This window comes from Camelus dromedarius, chromosome Y (assembly GCF_036321535.1).
Source record: "Camelus dromedarius isolate mCamDro1 chromosome Y, mCamDro1.pat, whole genome shotgun sequence".
In the NCBI taxonomy this organism is placed as follows: Eukaryota; Metazoa; Chordata; class Mammalia; order Artiodactyla; family Camelidae; genus Camelus; species Camelus dromedarius.
This window is the reverse complement of record NC_087473.1, coordinates 19,529,893-19,550,231: the sequence shown is the minus strand read 5'-3', so window position 1 is coordinate 19,550,231 and position 20,339 is coordinate 19,529,893. Positions and strand designations below refer to the sequence as shown.

The window sequence follows — 20,339 nt, the reverse complement described above, 5'->3', positions numbered from 1 at the left end:
TAACTATAAATGGAGTATAACCTTTAAGAAGAAATTGTGAATCACTATGCTGTACACATGAAACTAATATGATGCTGTAAATCAACACTATCTCAATCAAAAAGTAAATAAAACTTCTGAAAGAGTGACCTTTTCCTTTCCCAAACAGACAGCTGCTGATGGAACGTTCCGGGAGTTGCGCCCCGATATGCCAGGTGAACAGGGGAACCCCTGGCCGGCGTGATGACAAGTCAGAACCAAGATGAAGTTTCCAGCGTCAATTAGGTACCGGGGTTTTCTACACGGGTTTAACTACCTGGAAAGATGCCTCATCTCCTTGTTTTCCTGTCGTGCCCAGATTCATGCGGGCCCTCAGTGGGGACCTTCTCATTCCCATGATATCATGAGGAAGGAGGTGTCTGCTTGGGGCGCTTCGGTTCCGTCCTGGGTGCCTGCAAACTCGGAGCCATTCGCAGCACAGCTCCGGGGAAAGGAACGCGGCGTCTGCCCCACCTCATTTGCAACCAAAACAAGGCCCCAAATTGCCTACTGGAAGTTCCCCGAGTGTCAGTTTGGTGCAGGCGTGTACTTGTTTGGAGAATTCTAAAGGAAATTAGTTGAAAGACGGGAAAAAAAGAAAAAAAAAAAACAAACCCTTAAGATCCCCCAGACGGCTCTCTGAAACACAGAATCTGATTTGCAAGGGTTGGGGATCTGCTCAGGGCAGCGAGGAGGCCGGATTCGATAGTGCTGAATATTATGTGGGCAAAAAAGAATATTTAAATTTACCAGATAGGAGCGCACGTGTGAAGGGTACTCCGGGGAATTAATGAAACCCAACCGACCAGGTCAAAAGAAAAAAAAAAATCAACCACTTTCCTAGAGACTCTGTGTACTCCGAGGGAAGCAGGACTCTCGGGGGAGGGCAGAGCTCGGTGTTGGAGCACATGCTTAGCGTGCACCAGGTCCTGGGTTCGAGCCAGTACCTCGGTGACAGTAAATAAATAACCCTAATTACCACCACCTCCCACCCCACCAGCAAAAGCAAACAAACCAACAAACATTTAGGGAATTAGAAATCTCGTAAAAATACGGCTTGCATCATTCAGTAAGAAGAAATATTGCGTCACTTTGTTTCCATAATTCAGACAAATGGGGCTGCATTTGGGCACAGAAACCAGAAATTTCAGAACTCCTGCCCTAGAGCGAAAACTCCCAACTGACACAGTAAACAATCTTCTGGTTCCTGGGAGAAAAGAGGTGGGAAGGGGGAAATTTGGGAGTTTTAGATTTGCTAATGTTAACTACTATATATAAAGACAGATTAAAAAAAAACTTCTTCTGTACAGCACAGAGAAGTATATTCAGTATCTTGTAATAACCTTTAATGAAAACGAATATGAAAATATGAAAATCAGTATCTGCACGTATGTGCGTGACTGGGGACAGTGTGCACCAGGAAGCGACACGTTGTAAGTGACGGTAGTTCAATAAAAACAACAAAAAACTGCCTACACACCTTGGTTACTCATTTCTAGAGTCTGCCTTGCCCAAACTGTCTATACACTCGGGTACACGGCTTGCCAAGTTTCTCGAAAACCATGCAGGGATCTGCGTTCGTGTCAGGAGACCACTATCCCCTTGACCACGGCGCCCCCCGGCTCCCTCCCAGGATGTCGCAAAGTCTGTTTCTATTTGGGAGCCACGCTCACCGCCAAGGCAGCGCTAACCTGCAATGAAGCCGGAGTCCGGTCCCACGGCCCCGGCGGCGGCCCGGGGCGCTCCGTGCCCCCCACAGACGCTCCTGACCCAGCGCCGGGGCCCAGCGCGGTGCTGCGGGTCGGAGGACGCGGCCATGGCCGTGGGCGAGGGGAGGGGGGGGCGGGGCGAGGAGGCGGGGGTGCTGACTGGCCGGCCCGGCCCTGACCCCACGCCCGGCCCCGCCCTGCCCTGACCCTACGCCAGGCTCCACACGGCCCTGACCCCACGCCCCAGCACGCCCAGTCGTGACCCCACGCCTGACTCCTCTCAGCCGTGACCCGACCCCCGGGCCTGCCCAGCCCTAACCCCACGCCCCGCCCAACCCTGACCCCACGCCGGATCATGACCCAACAACCGGGCCCGCCCAGCCCTGACCCCACGCCTGGTCATGACCCCACGTCCGGCCCCGCCCAGCCCTGACCCCACGCCCAGGAAGGACATGACCCCACGCCCGGCCCCGCCCAGCCTTGACCCCACGACCGGCTCTGAACCCGTACGCACGGCCCTGCCCAGCCGTGACCCCAAGCCAGGACCCACCCAGCCCTAACACCATGCCCTGCTCTGACCCCACGCCCGGTCCTGCCCAACCATGACACACGCCAGGTCCCACGCAGCCCTGACCACACGCCCGGCCCCGCCCAGCCGTGACCCCACGACAGGTCCTGACCCCACGCCAGGCCCTGACCTCACGCCGGCCCCGCCCATCCGTGACCCCAAGACCGGCCCCGCCCATCCGTGACCGCATGCCCGACCCTGACCCCACGCCCGGACCTGTACAGACGTGACCCCACGCCAGGCCCTGACCCCACGCACGGCCCTGACCCCACGCCCGGCCACACCCAGCTGTGACCCCACGCTCTCCCAACCCTGACCCCACTACTGGCACCTCCCAGCCGTGACCCCACGCAGGCCCTGACCCCACGCACGGCCCTGACCTCACGCCGGCCCTGCCCAGCCTTGACCCCACGCCAGGCACCGCCCATCCGTGACCCCACGCCCAGCCCCGCCCATCTATGACCCCTCGCACGGCCCTGACCCCATGCCCGACCTGGCCGTGACCCCACTTCAGGCCCTGACCTCACGCCCGGCCCCGCCCAGCCTTGACCCCACGCCAGGGACCGCCCATCCGTGACCCCACGCCCGGCCCCGCCCATCTCTGACCTCACGCCCGGTCCTGACCCTACGCACGGACCTGCCCAGCCGTGACCCCACGCCAGGCCCTGACCCCAGGCCCCGCCCTGACCCCACGCCCCGACCTGACCCCACGCCCGGCCCGATGGTGCGTCTCACGGGCACAGCTGGGCTCGGGCGGCCCGGAGCCACGCGGCCCCGGCCGGGGGCAGGGTCGCTAGAGGCCGGACACCTGTGTGGCGCGGACCCCGGGGGCCTCCCTGTGGGCGGCGGCGCACCCGGGCCTGCAGCCGGGCCCCACGGCCGCGCGTGCGCGCGCCTGTCGCCGGGCGTGAGGACGACAAAGCCGAGGCGCTGGGAGCGAGGTGGAGGGGATGTCGGGGGAACCCTGGGGAGGAGCAGGTGTGCTGGTGACGCGCGGAGGCTCAGGTGTGCTCAGCGGTGCGCCAGCCCCTTCCCTCCCAAGCCCCGTTTCTCCTCCAGCTGCTCTTTCCTAGGGATGTTAGTGTCTTACTGTGAAGACGCCAGGTTGCTCCTGGTAACACGTCCTAATGCACGAGTCTCTCTCTTCCCGTCTCTCTTCCCTCCTCTCTTGTCTTCAATCACCCCCGCCCCAGACATACAGACAGACACACAGGGGTGCACCCAGACTGCTGTATCTTACTGATTCCTGTTTCTTTCTTTCTTTCTTTCTTTTTTTCATGCTGACATCCCTCACTCCTGGAGCCTCTCCATAAGCAGGCTCTCCGTGAATATTTGCTGAATGATCGCATCAATGTGTGATTGACACGGTCACCTCTGTAGCTCAGAAGACCTGGCTGACGATCCTTGTGCATTTCGGGCTGTCTCCCAAACACGAAGAGGAAGAAGAATGTGGATAAGCCAGTGCCCCCCCATCCCGGGGAGAAAATGGCCCGGAGGAGTCTTATTTCAGCATATAAATGGAATGGGACTCACGCAGGCGAGTGACCCCCCTGGACGCCAGCCCGAGGGGACATCCTGCCCTGCGTTCACGCCAGTGGGGTGGTCGAGGGTTGAGTTTGCACTCAGCTCCACGGGAGAGCGGGGCAGGAAAGTAAGAGTGAAAAGAAACCTCTGGGTTCCGCCCTGCAGCGCGTGGTGTCAGAGCCGCGGCGGGCAGGGCGGGAACCGAGACGGGGCCTCCTGCTGCAGCAGACAGCAGCCTTGTCCCACCCGTGTTCATGGGCCCCCTCCATCCACGTGTCCAAATGCACACCCGCTGGCCTCAAAATGCGTGGGTTTTACCGCCCCCCTCCCTCCCCGGGGGAAGGACAGCTGTCAGGAGTCCCCTCCTGCCACCCCAGCCCTGTGACTTCCCGCACGTCCATCCGCGGGCACCAGACCCTCGCCTCAGGCTTCGCTCCAGAGGGTCCTCGCCACACACAGGTGCCCAGACAGGGAGGCGTTCTCTCTCACCGCCGGGAGCAGAGGTCGGCCTGAGGAAGCCGCGTCCCCGGAGAAGCGGGTCCCCCCAGGCTCGAGGATGGTGGCGCACTCTGTCAGCGCGCAGTCTCAGAGCCGTAAAAACGCCACGCCGCCCACCCAGGTCGCACACACCTGTCCCAGGTGACAGACACAGAGCAGGTCGCCCTGCCCGTAAGGCTGATGACGCACATGGTCAGCGGTTGCCGGGAGGGAGGGACACGTGGAGCACAGAGGAATTTTCTTATTTTTAAAGGCTTACTATATATATATATTTGTAGATTAGCCAGTTTTCTTTCTTTTTTTCATTATTCAGTTATATTAGGTAGAATTGTTACAATTTGCACATAATACAACATATTGCATGTAAATACGCACACACAATATACTGCAATACACATTTTTTTAGTTTACATGTAGGTACGGCTCATTATCTCTAAGAACATTGTAGAGTATTCGCTTTTTAAACGTACAGAGTTATCAAAGGAATCAAGCCAACCACAAAGTAAGAATCAACAGAACACGGTAATCCAGTCAGAAAGGACAGTCACTGTTTTTTTTAAAGAGCAGTTTCAGGGTCACAGCCGAACTGAAGGGAGGGTACAGAGATGCCCCTCATATCCCCTGCCCCCCCACTTGCACAGACTCAATATCCGCCCCCACTAGAGATAATCGTTGTAATTGACGAACCTAAATTGACACATTGTAATCACCCAACGTCCACTTTACTCGAATTAGGGTTCCCTCCTGGATTTGCACAGTTCATGGGTTTGGATACACGTCACATATCATTATCGCATCCTACAAAGAGGGCAGTGAAGCCGTTCCGTATGCCACGAACACGGTGGATACACGTCATCATCCACGAGTCCAAACCCGCGGCCCGCACAACACCAAGATGAGCCCCAAGGGAACAGTGGACATCCGTGAATACTAATGTGTCGATTTTGTCTCAGCAGTGGTAACAAATGTACCCGATACAGTGCAGGTAACACGGGGAGCTGCAGTGAACTCTGCACTGCTCGGTTTTTCTGTAAACTTGAAACTGCCCAGTGTGTTCATGATATTAAAAAATAAAAAGCAAAACACAGTCATTGCTAGGCTCTGTGAGCTCCATGAAGGACAGGAACGGGGGGGCTTCGCTGGGACGGAGTCCCGGGCAGATGGACGTAAAGTCTCAAGGAGGAATCAGGCGTCCACAAGGGGCAGGAGGGCTGGGAGGGGAGTTCGAGGCCGGGACCCTGAACCCCGTGCAGACACGCAGACACGGGGGTTTCCGGGAGCCGGGCCCCAGGAGGCGCAGCTGTGAATCCCACCCTGTGAGCTGCCTCGCCCGTCACCTCTTGGCCCCCTTCCCTCACCCGTAAGGACGCAGGAGACAAACGGCAAACGGGCTGCCTCCCTGGGCAGAGAGCGCTGTGTTTGTTCAGAAGGATTGTGAATTAGCCTCCAGCCTCAGCGGAGGTGACACTGAGGTCAAGCTCCCGTCCGGGGGGCCCTCTGGTCCCTAAACAACATGACTACACACGCTGAAGCCAGGTCACCGATCGATTTTCCCCACCACGAGCTTGCACCGACGGAATTTAACTAACTGAACGGCAAAACAAAAGAAAAAGCTCATCGCCAACCCAGGTCGCCCCGGAAATTACACGGATGTGAAGTGACACCTCCGTGACTTTTCAAATGAGACAAAGGGTGGCTTCTGGGTGGAGGAGACGGGGAACGCTTTGCCCCCAATATTGAACGTTCATAACGAGGAGTTAGATTTTAAATGAAACCACGGGAGAGCTCGGTGACTCAGGAGACGTGGGTTTCGAGGTCCTGGTGAAGATGTAATTACAGCCAGCGTCTCCAGATGCTGGGGACAAGTGACATCCATTAATTCATCTTTGTCGGCGTCGGGGTTCCTGGGGGTGGCCCCAATTTCTGGACGGAGGACGCGTAGAGGAGGAGAGGTCATGGAATGGCTATGATTTAAGGCCCCCGCCCTCCCCTCCAGGGCTCCGACAGTCACGTCCTCATCTCTGTGACCCCGCGGGGAGGAAGAAACGAAGGCTGCCCGCCCGCCAGGGATGTGGGAGCCCAAGGGATTGCCCGAGTTCCCCGCTGGGCCCTTTCCTCTGTGCCATGGTGACTTCTCAGAACCTGCCCGGATGGGTGGGCATTGGGGAAGGGACAGGACGGATTACAGGGGACAGCGGCCCCTGGCATTTTGGAGGTGGTCGCGGCTCAGGATGGGGTACCTCGAAGATAGGAAGGTGCGTGTGGGTGGGGATGCAGGCGGGGGGCGAGGGGCACGGCTCCAAGGAATCTGGGGCAGGGATTCAGGCCCAAAAGCCATCCAGCAGCCCATCCCCAGGAGCACGTGGCTGGGGAACACCCCGAGGTAGCCCCGGGGAGCACTGGGCCCCCTCAGAGAACGGGGGAGCCCTGGGGACACGGATAGACTCTGAAAAGGCAACAGCATGGAATAAGGCTGTGGCAAGTAAGTTACGGTGGCGCGGGAGGGTCAGGGATGGTTTGACCTTGACCTCAGGGTCCGCTGGCTTAGCCGGGCTGCACCGCCACGACCGGACGGAGCTGGGGCAACTGGTTGTTTGGGTCACTTTTACTTCTTTTTCCTCTTCCTTTTTTGAACATGTATTTTTGTTTCTTTTGCACAATTTGGTTGTTTTTGTTTGTTTGTTTGTTTTTGTTTTTTTACAGTGGGTACCAATCCATAAAAAGGTGTTTTGGCCCCGGATCAGTAAAACACAAGCTTCTTCAGGAGGGCTTGATGTTTCGAGGCTGCAGCTGACGATCTGAGCATTTCTCAAGGATTTAGTCAGTTTTTACTTTTGCTTGATCACGAGTCACGCTCATCCCAGCTGCAGGGACTCCGTGCACCAGAACGCACACAGCGATCCCCGCGTGCCGAGCCGGGGGAAACTTCACGGTCCATCTCCCGGCTGCCGCCGCCGTTCTGTTACCCGCGAAACGCAGACACGAGGCTCATGTGTCTAGTTTGTCTGAGACCCCACATTCTGTTCTTCCTTCCCTCCCTCCTCTTCCCTGCCTCCTCTTCTCTCCTTTTTTTTTTCCCCTCCCTGATAAACGACACTGCATTTTTGTTAAGTCGCTGCTGGCCTGCACGTATCTTCTGTCATTTCTATAATTAGTGCTTGTGACCCATCCCTGCCGTATTCCTTTGTAGGAAACCCTGTTTCTCACAAGTGGGCTTTGGCGAATCTTCTCAGTGTTTCTAAACTAATGTATTTGTTTTCCCTTAAGCTCACTAAAGTTTGGTTTCTCACAGCACAGAGGGCCTGCATCAGTACTTGAACTCAGCAGTTCTGTTTCTCTCTTTTGTGCAGACCATTAAAAAAGTTTTTGTGTACATATAATGTATTTTTCTTGAAGTCTAGTCAGTTTACAAGGCTGTGTCAATTTCTGGTGTCCAGCATAATGCTTCCGTCATAAATGAACATCCAAATATTTCTTTTTACATTTTTTTTATCATAAGTTATTACAATATATTGAATATAGTTCCCTGTGCTCTACAGTAGGACCTTGTTGTTTATCTGCTTTATATACAGTAGTGTGTATCTGCTAATCCCAAACTCCTAATTTATCCTTCCCTCCTCCCCCCTCCGGTAACTATGTTTTCTGTCTGTGAGTCTGTTTCTGTTTTGTAAATAAGTTCATTTCTATCGTATTTTACATTCCACATATAAGTGATATCATATGATATTTGTCTTTCTCTGTCTGACTTCACTTTGTGTGATAATCTCCAAGTCCATCCATGTGGCTGCAAATGGCAATATTTTATCATTTCTCATGGCTGAGTAGTATTCCGTTGTATGAATGTACCACTTCTGCTTTATCCAGTCATCTGCTGATACGCACTTAGATTGCTTCCATGCTTTGTCTACTGTACACAGTGCTGCTGTGAACATGGGGGTGAAGACCCTGCTCTCAGTTCTTCTGCATACACACCCGGAATTGGGACTGCTGGATCACGAGGTGATTCTATGTTTAATTTTTGACGCCTGTTTCCTGTAGCAGCTGCACCATTTACATTCCCACCAACAGGGCACAGGGGTGCTGGTTGCCCCACATCCTCGCTGACACTTGTTCTTCTCCACGTTTTAAAAATAGTAGCCAAAATTAAACTTACAAGCTTTTTCACAGCAAAGGGAACAATAAGCAAAACAAAATGATAACTTATAGAATGGGAGAAAATATTTGCAAAAGATGCAACTGACAAGGGCTTCAGCTCCAGCATATATAAACAATTCTTACAGCTTAATAAGAAAAAAACAAACCCAATCCAAAAATGGGCAGGAGACCTAAACAAGCAATTCTCTAAGGAAGACATACAAATGTTCAATAAACACATGAAAAAAGGCTCAATATCACTAAATATCAGACAAATGCAAATCAAAGCTACAATGAGGTATCACCTCACACCAGTCAGAATGCCCGTCGTTCAAAAGTCCACAAACAACAAATGCTGGAGAGGCTGTGGAGAGAAGGGGTCCCTCCTACACTGCTAGTGGGAATGCAGTTTGGTGAAGCCTCTGTGGAAAACACTATGGAGATTCCTCAAATAGTAGGAATACACTTATTATGTGATCCAGGAATCCTGCTCCTGGGCACATATCCAGAAGGAACCCTACTTCAAAATGACACCAGCACCCCAGTGTTCATGGCAGCACTGTTTACAAGAGCCAAGACATGGAAGCAGCCTAAATGTCCATCAAGAGATGACTGGATGAAGAAGAGGTGGTACGTTTATACAATGGAATATTACTCTGCCATAAAAAAGAATAAAATAATGCCATTTGCAGCAACATGGATGGACCTGGAGAATGTCATTCTATGTGAAGCAAGCCAGAAAGAGAAAGAAAATGACCATATGAGATCGCTCCCATGTGGAACCTAAAAAGAAAAAATCCATAAATACGAAACAGAAACAGACTCATGGACATAGAAAACAAACTTGTGCTTGCCAAGGGGGCGGGGGGTCGGAAGGGACAGACTGGGATTTCAAAATGTAGAATAAATAAACAACATTGTACTGTATAGCACAGGGAAATATGCTCAAGATCTTGTATTAGATCACAGTGGAAAAGAATATGAAAATGAATATATTTATGTTCGTGTATGACTGAAGCACTGTGCTGTGCAGTAGAAATTGACACAACATTGTAAATGGACTATAACTCAATTAAAAAAAAAAAAAGAAAAAATAGGAGCTATTGGATGGGTATGCCCAGTTCCTTCTTACTCTTACTTTTTCTTGTCTAGAAGTTTTCCCTGCATTCCCAAACACCTAGAATCTGCTCGGACCAGGAGCCCACATCGCTACCATCTTTGCTTTCTTCTCCTACCTTCGTGGTCCATATGGGTATTAACCCCCGGTTTATACAGAATACCCAGGTCTCTCCCAGGAGGAGGGTAAAATTACTATTGATACGCATTTGTTTTGGTGTTTGACTGGGGTCAGCAGATCTGAGAGTTTGGGGCAGAGACAGTGGTACCCACTGGTCCCTGCATCTCACACCCACGTTTCCCAGCATGCCTTGTGGGACAGGTCCAGTGTCACCGTGCAAACGTGAGGGGTGGGCAGCCCATATCAGTGACTGTGTCCTCCTGTGATAACTGAGGTCAGAGTTTACAGTGAAGGCATTGTCAGCTCAGACATCTACATTCCCACCGGAAACACGGTGAGGACAGATCATTCTTCGGGGGTGGGGGGCACAAAGTGTCTGAGATTCTGGCGTTGCAGTACAACCTAGGCTCCCCTGAGCAGTGTAGGTGAGGAAGACAGAGCTCTGGTTACCTTGTTTCACGCGTCGACCCCTTGCAGAACAAGCAGATAGTCTCAGCCTCATGGAACCCGGGGATGGGAGAACCATGCCTGCGAGCTCAAATTTAGGTTCTCCCCAAATGAATCCTGCCGACAGGATGGTCCCTTACAGCCAGCCAGAGGGAGGAGCCCAGAGACCTGCCACCTGATTCTGCAAAGAAGATGAATTCTTTGTCGTGCTCTTTCTAAAGCAGAGTAAATCGGAGCGGATTTGAAAATCAAGACGGTTGAGGCTCTTTGGGATTTTCCATCTGGGTGGCACATGCAGGAAAGAGGCAGTCTGTGGAGTTTGGAACGTTCCGGCCTGATTCTTCCTCTGTCCTAGGACTCGATAATTCATATCCAGCCACAGCGGATGTTTCCTGAATGGAGCACGTTTGAGTTTATCAAAGGAAAACAGGATTCACGACACCTTGGGGTTTTCATACTGAGTTATCAAATATGGTTGGGAAGTAACCAAAAAAGGTCTCATAAAAGTAATTCTAGTTAAATCCAATTTCTAATAAAACACGCCTGCTTTCCATGCTAGAAACACGTTCTTTTGTTTACCTCTGCTGACACGTTAAAACTTTATAAATTTCCTTTCTCTTACTCACACGTCCGTATCTATCCTGGGCTGTCCTTTTCTTGAAGTTCAAAACCAAAGTCGAAGAAAGTTGGTTCCGGGAGAGGACACCTGGAGGACATGTCTGCATTCCGACATCCGCCTCTCTCACCCAAAGGAAGCAGCACGGCCAGCCTGATTTGTTACCACCTGCAAATCAGAAATTCCAATATTGCTAAGCAAACTGGAACAGATGAGCTTGGCTCCATAGGCCAAAACCATAAAAAGTCCAAGCATTTATTAAAGCTGAAAGACCTAGTCAGAATCTCCCAAGAGTGGCTCTTGTGTCAGTTAAAATGCAGAGTTCGAGATCTTTAAGCTCAAATTTTTGGTTCAAAAAAAAAAAAAAAACATGCACTTCATGTTCATAGCAGCATTATTAAAACCACCAAGACATGGAAGCAACTTAAATGTCCTTCAGCAGAAGAATGAAGAAAGGAGATGTGGTGTATTTATACAATGGAATACTACTCAACCATGAAAAAGAATAAAAGAATGCCATTTGCAGCAACATGGATGGACCTGGAGGGAGCATTATGCTGAGTGATATAAATCAGACAGAGAAATACAAATACTGTGTGGTATCACTTATACGTGAAATCTAAACAGATACAACAAACGAGTGAATATAACAAAACAGAAGCAGACTCACAGATGCAGAGAACAAGTTGGTGGGGACCAGTGGGGGCAGGGAAGGGGGGAAGGACAATGACGGTAGGGGAGTCAGAGGGACAAACTATGTACAGAATAAATAAGCTGGCAGGATACATTGTACAACACGGGGAACACAGCCAATATTTTATAATAACTATAAATGGAGTATAACCTTTAAGAAGAAATTGTGAATCACTATGCTGTACACATGAAACTAATATGATGCTGTAAATCAACACTATCTCAATCAAAAAGTAAATAAAACTTCTGAAAGAGTGACCTTTTCCTTTCCCAAACAGACAGCTGCTGATGGAACGTTCCGGGAGTTGCGCCCCGATATGCCAGGTGAACAGGGGAACCCCTGGCCGGCGTGATGACAAGTCAGAACCAAGATGAAGTTTCCAGCGTCAATTAGGTACCGGGGTTTTCTACACGGGTTTAACTACCTGGAAAGATGCCTCATCTCCTTGTTTTCCTGTCGTGCCCAGATTCATGCGGGCCCTCAGTGGGGACCTTCTCATTCCCATGATATCATGAGGAAGGAGGTGTCTGCTTGGGGCGCTTCGGTTCCGTCCTGGGTGCCTGCAAACTCGGAGCCATTCGCAGCACAGCTCCGGGGAAAGGAACGCGGCGTCTGCCCCACCTCATTTGCAACCAAAACAAGGCCCCAAATTGCCTACTGGAAGTTCCCCGAGTGTCAGTTTGGTGCAGGCGTGTACTTGTTTGGAGAATTCTAAAGGAAATTAGTTGAAAGACGGGAAAAAAAGAAAAAAAAAAAACAAACCCTTAAGATCCCCCAGACGGCTCTCTGAAACACAGAATCTGATTTGCAAGGGTTGGGGATCTGCTCAGGGCAGCGAGGAGGCCGGATTCGATAGTGCTGAATATTATGTGGGCAAAAAAGAATATTTAAATTTACCAGATAGGAGCGCACGTGTGAAGGGTACTCCGGGGAATTAATGAAAACCCAACCGACCAGGTCAAAAGAAAAAAAAAAATCAACCACTTTCCTAGAGACTCTGTGTACTCCGAGGGAAGCAGGACTCTCGGGGGAGGGCAGAGCTCGGTGTTGGAGCACATGCTTAGCGTGCACCAGGTCCTGGGTTCGAGCCAGTACCTCGGTGACAGTAAATAAATAACCCTAATTACCACCACCTCCCACCCCACCAGCAAAAGCAAACAAACCAACAAACATTTAGGGAATTAGAAATCTCGTAAAATACGGCTTGCATCATTCAGTAAGAAGAAATATTGCGTCACTTTGTTTCCATAATTCAGACAAATGGGGCTGCATTTGGGCACAGAAACCAGAAATTTCAGAACTCCTGCCCTAGAGCGAAAACTCCCAACTGACACAGTAAACAATCTTCTGGTTCCTGGGAGAAAAGAGGTGGGAAAGGGGGAAATTTGGGAGTTTTAGATTTGCTAATGTTAACTACTATATATAAAGACAGATTAATAAAAAAAACTTCTTCTGTACAGCACAGAGAAGTATATTCAGTATCTTGTAATAACCTTTAATGAAAACGAATATGAAAATATGAAAATCAGTATCTGCACGTATGTGCGTGACTGGGGACAGTGTGCACCAGGAAGCGACACGTTGTAAGTGACGGTAGTTCAATAAAAACAACAAAAAACTGCCTACACACCTTGGTTACTCATTTCTAGAGTCTGCCTTGCCCAAACTGTCTATACACTCGGGTACACGGCTTGCCAAGTTTCTCGAAAACCATGCAGGGATCTGCGTTCGTGTCAGGAGACCACTATCCCCTTGACCACGGCGCCCCCCGGCTCCCTCCCAGGATGTCGCAAAGTCTGTTTCTATTTGGGAGCCACGCTCACCGCCAAGGCAGCGCTAACCTGCAATGAAGCCGGAGTCCGGTCCCACGGCCCCGGCGGCGGCCCGGGGCGCTCCGTGCCCCCCAACGCAGCGCTCGACTGTGCCGGGGCCCAGCGCGGTGCTGCGGGTCGGAGGACGCGGCCATGGCCGTGGGCGAGGGGAGGGGGGGGCGGGGCGAGGAGGCGGGGGTGCTGACTGGCCGGCCCGGCCCTGACCCCACGCCCGGCCCCGCCCTGCCCTGACCCTACGCCAGGCTCCACACGGCCCTGACCCCACGCCCCAGCACGCCCAGTCGTGACCCCACGCCTGACTCCTCTCAGCCGTGACCCGACCCCCGGGCCTGCCCAGCCCTAACCCCACGCCCCGCCCAACCCTGACCCCACGCCGGATCATGACCCAACAACCGGGCCCGCCCAGCCCTGACCCCACGCCTGGTCATGACCCCACGTCCGGCCCCCGCCCAGCCCTGACCCCACGCCCAGGAAGGACATGACCCCACGCCCGGCCCCGCCCAGCCTTGACCCCACGACCGGCTCTGAACCCGTACGCACGGCCCTGCCCAGCCGTGACCCCAAGCCAGGACCCACCCAGCCCCCCCCCTAAAACACCATGCCCTGCTCTGACCCCACGCCCGGTCCTGCCCAACCATGACACACGCCAGGTCCCACGCAGCCCTGACCACACGCCCGGCCCCGCCCAGCCGTGACCCCACGACAGGTCCTGACCCCACGCCAGGCCCTGACCTCACGCCGGCCCCGCCCATCCGTGACCCCAAGACCGGCCCCGCCCATCCGTGACCGCATGCCCGACCCTGACCCCACGCCCGGACCTGTACAGACGTGACCCCACGCCAGGCCCTGACCCCACGCACGGCCCTGACCCCACGCCCGGCCACACCCAGCTGTGACCCCACGCTCTCCCAACCCTGACCCCACTACTGGCACCTCCCAGCCGTGACCCCACGCAGGCCCTGACCCCACGCACGGCCCTGACCTCACGCCGGCCCTGCCCAGCCTTGACCCCACGCAGGCACCGCCCATCCGTGACCCCACGCCCAGCCCCGCCCATCTATGACCCCTCGCACGGCCCTGACCCCATGCCCGACCTGGCCGTGACCCCACTTCAGGCCCTGACCTCACGCCCGGCCCCGCCCAGCCTTGACCCCACGCCAGGGACCGCCCATCCGTGACCCCACGCCCGGCCCCGCCCATCTCTGACCTCACGCCCGGTCCTGACCCTACGCACGGACCTGCCCAGCCGTGACCCCACGCCAGGCCCTGACCCCAGGCCCCGCCCTGACCCCACGCCCCGACCTGACCCCACGCCCGGCCCGATGGTGCGTCTCACGGGCACAGCTGGGCTCGGGCGGCCCGGAGCCACGCGGCCCCGGCCGGGGGGCAGGGTCGCTAGAGGCCGGACACCTGTGTGGCGCGGACCCCGGGGGCCTCCCTGTGGGCGGCGGCGCACCCGGGCCTGCAGCCGGGCCCCACGGCCGCGCGTGCGCGCGCCTGTCGCCGGGCGTGAGGACGACAAAGCCGAGGCGCTGGGAGCGAGGTGGAGGGGATGTCGGGGGAACCCTGGGGAGGAGCAGGTGTGCTGGTGACGCGCGGAGGCTCAGGTGTGCTCAGCGGTGCGCCAGCCCCTTCCCTCCCAAGCCCCGTTTCTCCTCCAGCTGCTCTTTCCTAGGGATGTTAGTGTCTTACTGTGAAGACGCCAGGTTGCTCCTGGTAACACGTCCTAATGCACGAGTCTCTCTCTTCCCGTCTCTCTTCCCTCCTCTCTTGTCTTCAATCACCCCCGCCCCCAGACATACAGACAGACACACAGGGGTGCACCCAGACTGCTGTATCTTACTGATTCCTGTTTCTTTCTTTCTTTCTTTCTTTTTTTCATGCTGACATCCCTCACTCCTGGAGCCTCTCCATAAGCAGGCTCTCCGTGAATATTTGCTGAATGATCGCATCAATGTGTGATTGACACGGTCACCTCTGTAGCTCAGAAGACCTGGCTGACGATCCTTGTGCATTTCGGGCTGTCTCCCCAAACACGAAGAGGAAGAAGAATGTGGATAAGCCAGTGCCCCCCCATCCCGGGGAGAAAATGGCCCGGAGGAGTCTTATTTCAGCATATAAATGGAATGGGACTCACGCAGGCGAGTGACCCCCCTGGACGCCAGCCCGAGGGGACATCCTGCCCTGCGTTCACGCCAGTGGGGTGGTCGAGGGTTGAGTTTGCACTCAGCTCCACGGGAGAGCGGGGCAGGAAAGTAAGAGTGAAAAGAAACCTCTGGGTTCCGCCCTGCAGCGCGTGGTGTCAGAGCCGCGGCGGGCAGGGCGGGAACCGAGACGGGGCCTCCTGCTGCAGCAGACAGCAGCCTTGTCCCACCCGTGTTCATGGGCCCCCTCCATCCACGTGTCCAAATGCACACCCGCTGGCCTCAAAATGCGTGGGTTTTACCGCCCCCCTCCCTCCCCGGGGGAAGGACAGCTGTCAGGAGTCCCCTCCTGCCACCCCAGCCCTGTGACTTCCCGCACGTCCATCCGCGGGCACCAGACCCTCGCCTCAGGCTTCGCTCCAGAGGGTCCTCGCCACACACAGGTGCCCAGACAGGGAGGCGTTCTCTCTCACCGCCGGGAGCAGAGGTCGGCCTGAGGAAGCCGCGTCCCCGGAGAAGCGGGTCCCCCCAGGCTCGAGGATGGTGGCGCACTCTGTCAGCGCGCAGTCTCAGAGCCGTAAAAACGCCACGCCGCCCACCCAGGTCGCACACACCTGTCCCAGGTGACAGACACAGAGCAGGTCGCCCTGCCCGTAAGGCTGATGACGCACATGGTCAGCGGTTGCCGGGAGGGAGGGACACGTGGAGCACAGAGGAATTTTCTTATTTTTAAAGGCTTACTATATATATATATTTGTAGATTAGCCAGTTTTCTTTCTTTTTTTCATTATTCAGTTATATTAGGTAGAATTGTTACAATTTGCACATAATACAACATATTGCATGTAAATACGCACACACAATATACTGCAATACACATTTTTTTAGTTTACATGTAGGTACGGCTCATTATCTCTAAGAACATTGTAGAGTATTCGCTTTTTAAACGTACAGAGTTATCAAAGGAATCAAGCCAACCACAAAGTAAGAATCAACAGAACACGGTAATCCAGTCAGAAAGGACAGTCACTGTTTTTTTTAAAGAGCAGTTTCAGGGTCACAGCCGAACTGAAGGGAGGGTACAGAGATGCCCCTCATATCCCCTGCCCCCCCACTTGCACAGACTCAATATCCGCCCCCACTAGAGATAATCGTTGTAATTGACGAACCTAAATTGACACATTGTAATCACCCAACGTCCACTTTACTCGAATTAGGGTTCCCTCCTGGATTTGCACAGTTCATGGGTTTGGATACACGTCACATATCATTATCGCATCCTACAAAGAGGGCAGTGAAGCCGTTCCGTATGCCACGAACACGGTGGATACACGTCATCATCCACGAGTCCAAACCCGCGGCCCGCACAACACCAAGATGAGCCCCAAGGGAACAGTGGACATCCGTGAATACTAATGTGTCGATTTTGTCTCAGCAGTGGTAACAAATGTACCCGATACAGTGCAGGTAACACGGGGAGCTGCAGTGAACTCTGCACTGCTCGGTTTTTCTGTAAACTTGAAACTGCCCAGTGTGTTCATGATATTAAAAAATAAAAAGCAAAACACAGTCATTGCTAGGCTCTGTGAGCTCCATGAAGGACAGGAACGGGGGGGCTTCGCTGGGACGGAGTCCCGGGCAGATGGACGTAAAGTCTCAAGGAGGAATCAGGCGTCCACAAGGGGCAGGAGGCTGGGAGGGGAGTTCGAGGCCGGGACCCTGAACCCCGTGCAGACACGCAGACACGGGGGTTTCCGGGAGCCGGGCCCCAGGAGGCGCAGCTGTGAATCCCACCCTGTGAGCTGCCTCGCCCGTCACCTCTTGGCCCCCTTCCCTCACCCGTAAGGACGCAGGAGACAAACGGCAAACGGGCTGCCTCCCTGGGCAGAGAGCGCTGTGTTTGTTCAGAAGGATTGTGAATTAGCCTCCAGCCTCAGCGGAGGTGACACTGAGGTCAAGCTCCCGTCCGGGGGGCCTCTGGTCCCTAAACAACATGACTACACACGCTGAAGCCAGGTCACCGATCGATTTTCCCCACCACGAGCTTGCACCGACGGAATTTAACTAACTGAACGGCAAAACAAAAGAAAAAGCTCATCGCCAACCCAGGTCGCCCCGGAAATTACACGGATGTGAAGTGACACCTCCGTGACTTTTCAAATGAGACAAAGGGTGGCTTCTGGGTGGAGGAGACGGGGAACGCTTTGCCCCCAATATTGAACGTTCATAACGAGGAGTTAGATTTTAAATGAAACCACGGGAGAGCTCGGTGACTCAGGAGACGTGGGTTTCGAGGTCCTGGTGAAGATGTAATTACAGCCAGCGTCTCCAGATGCTGGGGACAAGTGACATCCATTAATTCATCTTTGTCGGCGTCGGGGTTCCTGGGGGTGGCCCCAATTTCTGGACGGAGGACGCGTAGAGGAGGAGAGGTCATGGAATGGCTATGATTTAAGGCCCCCCGCCCTCCCCTCCAGGGCTCCGACAGTCACGTCCTCATCTCTGTGACCCCGCGGGGAGGAAGAAACGAAGGCTGCCCGCCCGCCAGGGATGTGGGAGCCCAAGGGATTGCCCGAGTTCCCGCTGGGCCCTTTCCTCTGTGCCATGGTGACTTCTCAGAACCTGCCCGGATGGGTGGGCATTGGGGAAGGGACAGGACGGATTACAGGGGACAGCGGCCCCTGGCATTTTGGAGGTGGTCGCGGCTCAGGATGGGGTACCTCGAAGATAGGAAGGTGCGTGTGGGTGGGGATGCAGGCGGGGGGCGAGGGGCACGGCTCCAAGGAATCTGGGGCAGGGATTCAGGCCAAAAGCCATCCAGCAGCCCATCCCCAGGAGCACGTGGCTGGGGAACACCCCGAGGTAGCCCCGGGGAGCACTGGGCCCCCTCAGAGAACGGGGGAGCCCTGGGGACACGGATAGACTCTGAAAAGGCAACAGCATGGAATAAGGCTGTGGCAAGTAAGTTACGGTGGCGCGGGAGGGTCAGGATGGTTTGACCTTGACCTCAGGGTCCGCTGGCTTAGCCGGGCTGCACCGCCACGACCGGACGGAGCTGGGGCAACTGGTTGTTTGGGTCACTTTTACTTCTTTTTCCTCTTCCTTTTTTGAACATGTATTTTTTTTCTTTTGCACAATTTGGTTGTTTTTGTTTGTTTGTTTTTGTTTTTTTACAGTGGGTACCAATCCATAAAAAGGTGTTTTGGCCCCGGATCAGTAAAACACAAGCTTCTTCAGGAGGGCTTGATGTTTCGAGGCTGCAGCTGACGATCTGAGCATTTCTCAAGGATTTAGTCAGTTTTTACTTTTGCTTGATCACGAGTCACGCTCATCCCAGCTGCAGGGACTCCGTGCACCAGAACGCACACAGCGATCCCCGCGTGCCGAGCCGGGGGAAACTTCACGGTCCATCTCCCGGCTGCCGCCGCCGTTCTGTTACCCGCGAAACGCAGACACGAGGCTCATGTGTCTAGTTTGTCTGAGACCCCACATTCTGTTCTTCCTTCCCTCCCTCCTCTTCCCTGCCTCCTCTTCTCTCCTTTTTTTTTTCCCCTCCCTGATAAACGACACTGCATTTTTGTTAAGTCGCTGCTGGCCTGCACGTATCTTCTGTCATTTCTATAATTAGTGCTTGTGACCCATCCCTGCCGTATTCCTTTGTAGGAAACCCTGTTTCTCACAAGTGGGCTTTGCGAATCTTCTCAGTGTTTCTAAACTAATGTATTTGTTTTCCCTTAAGCTCACTAAAGTTTGGTTTCTCACAGCACAGAGGGCCTGCATCAGTACTTGAACTCAGCAGTTGTTTCTCTCTTTTGTGCAGACCATTAAAAAAGTTTTTGTGTACATATAATGTATTTTTCTTGAAGTCTAGTCAGTTTACAAGGCTGTGTCAATTTCTGGTGTCCAGCATAATGCTTCCGTCATAAATGAACATCCAAATATTTCTTTTTACATTTTGTTATCATAAGTTATTACAATATATTGAATATAGTTCCCTGTGCTCTACAGTAGGACCTTGTTGTTTATCTGCTTTATATACAGTAGTGTGTATCTTCTAATCCCAAACTCCTAATTTATCCTTCCCTCCTCCCCCCTCCGGTAACTATGTTTTCTGTCTGTGAGTCTGTTTCTGTTTTGTAAATAAGTTCATTTCTATCGTATTTTACATTCCACATATAAGTGATATCATATGATATTTGTCTTTCTCTGTCTGACTTCACTTTGTGTGATAATCTCCAAGTCCATCCATGTGGCTGCAAATGGCAATATTTTATCATTTCTCATGGCTGAGTAGTATTCCGTTGTATGAATGTACCACTTCTGCTTTATCCAGTCATCTGCTGATACGCACTTAGATTGCTTCCATGCTTTGTCTACTGTACACAGTGCTGCTGTGAACATGGGGGTGAAGACCCTGCTCTCAGTTCTTCTGCATACACACCCGGAATTGGGACTGCTGGATCACGAGGTGATTCTATGTTTAATTTTTGACGCCTGTTTCCCTGTAGCAGCTGCACCATTTACATTCCCACCAACAGGGCACAGGGGTGCTGGTTGCCCCACATCCTCGCTGACACTTGTTCTTCTCCACGTTTTAAAAATAGTAGCCAAAATTAAACTTACAAGCTTTTTCACAGCAAAGGGAACAATAAGCAAAACAAAATGATAACTTATAGAATGGGAGAAAATATTTGCAAAAGATGCAACTGACAAGGGCTTCAGCTCCAGCATATATAACAATTCTTACAGCTTAATAAGAAAAAAACAAACCCAATCCAAAAATGGGCAGGAGACCTAAACAAGCAATTCTCTAAGGAAGACATACAAATGTTCAATAAACACATGAAAAAAGGCTCAATATCACTAAATATCAGACAAATGCAAATCAAAGCTACAATGAGACGCAGCGCTCGACTGT

At 53.1% G+C, this 20,339-nt stretch overlaps 1 long non-coding RNA gene across 8 annotated transcripts in view; it reads right to left on the bottom strand.

Moving 5' to 3' along the window:
- LOC105103086 (uncharacterized) overlaps positions 1-12,359 on the bottom strand; it is a 107,734-nt gene extending 95,375 nt beyond the window's left edge. For 6 of the 8 annotated variants that reach the window (XR_010379593.1, XR_010379594.1, XR_010379591.1 and 3 more), the window contains exon 1: positions 10,762-12,359. This is a non-coding gene — a long non-coding RNA (uncharacterized LOC105103086). Of the gene's footprint in view, positions 1-295; positions 1,337-10,761 lie in introns of those variants that run through there. The other 2 variants (XR_010379584.1, XR_010379585.1) reach the window with 2 other exon arrangements.
- Between the last annotated feature and the right edge of the window lie 7,980 nt (positions 12,360-20,339).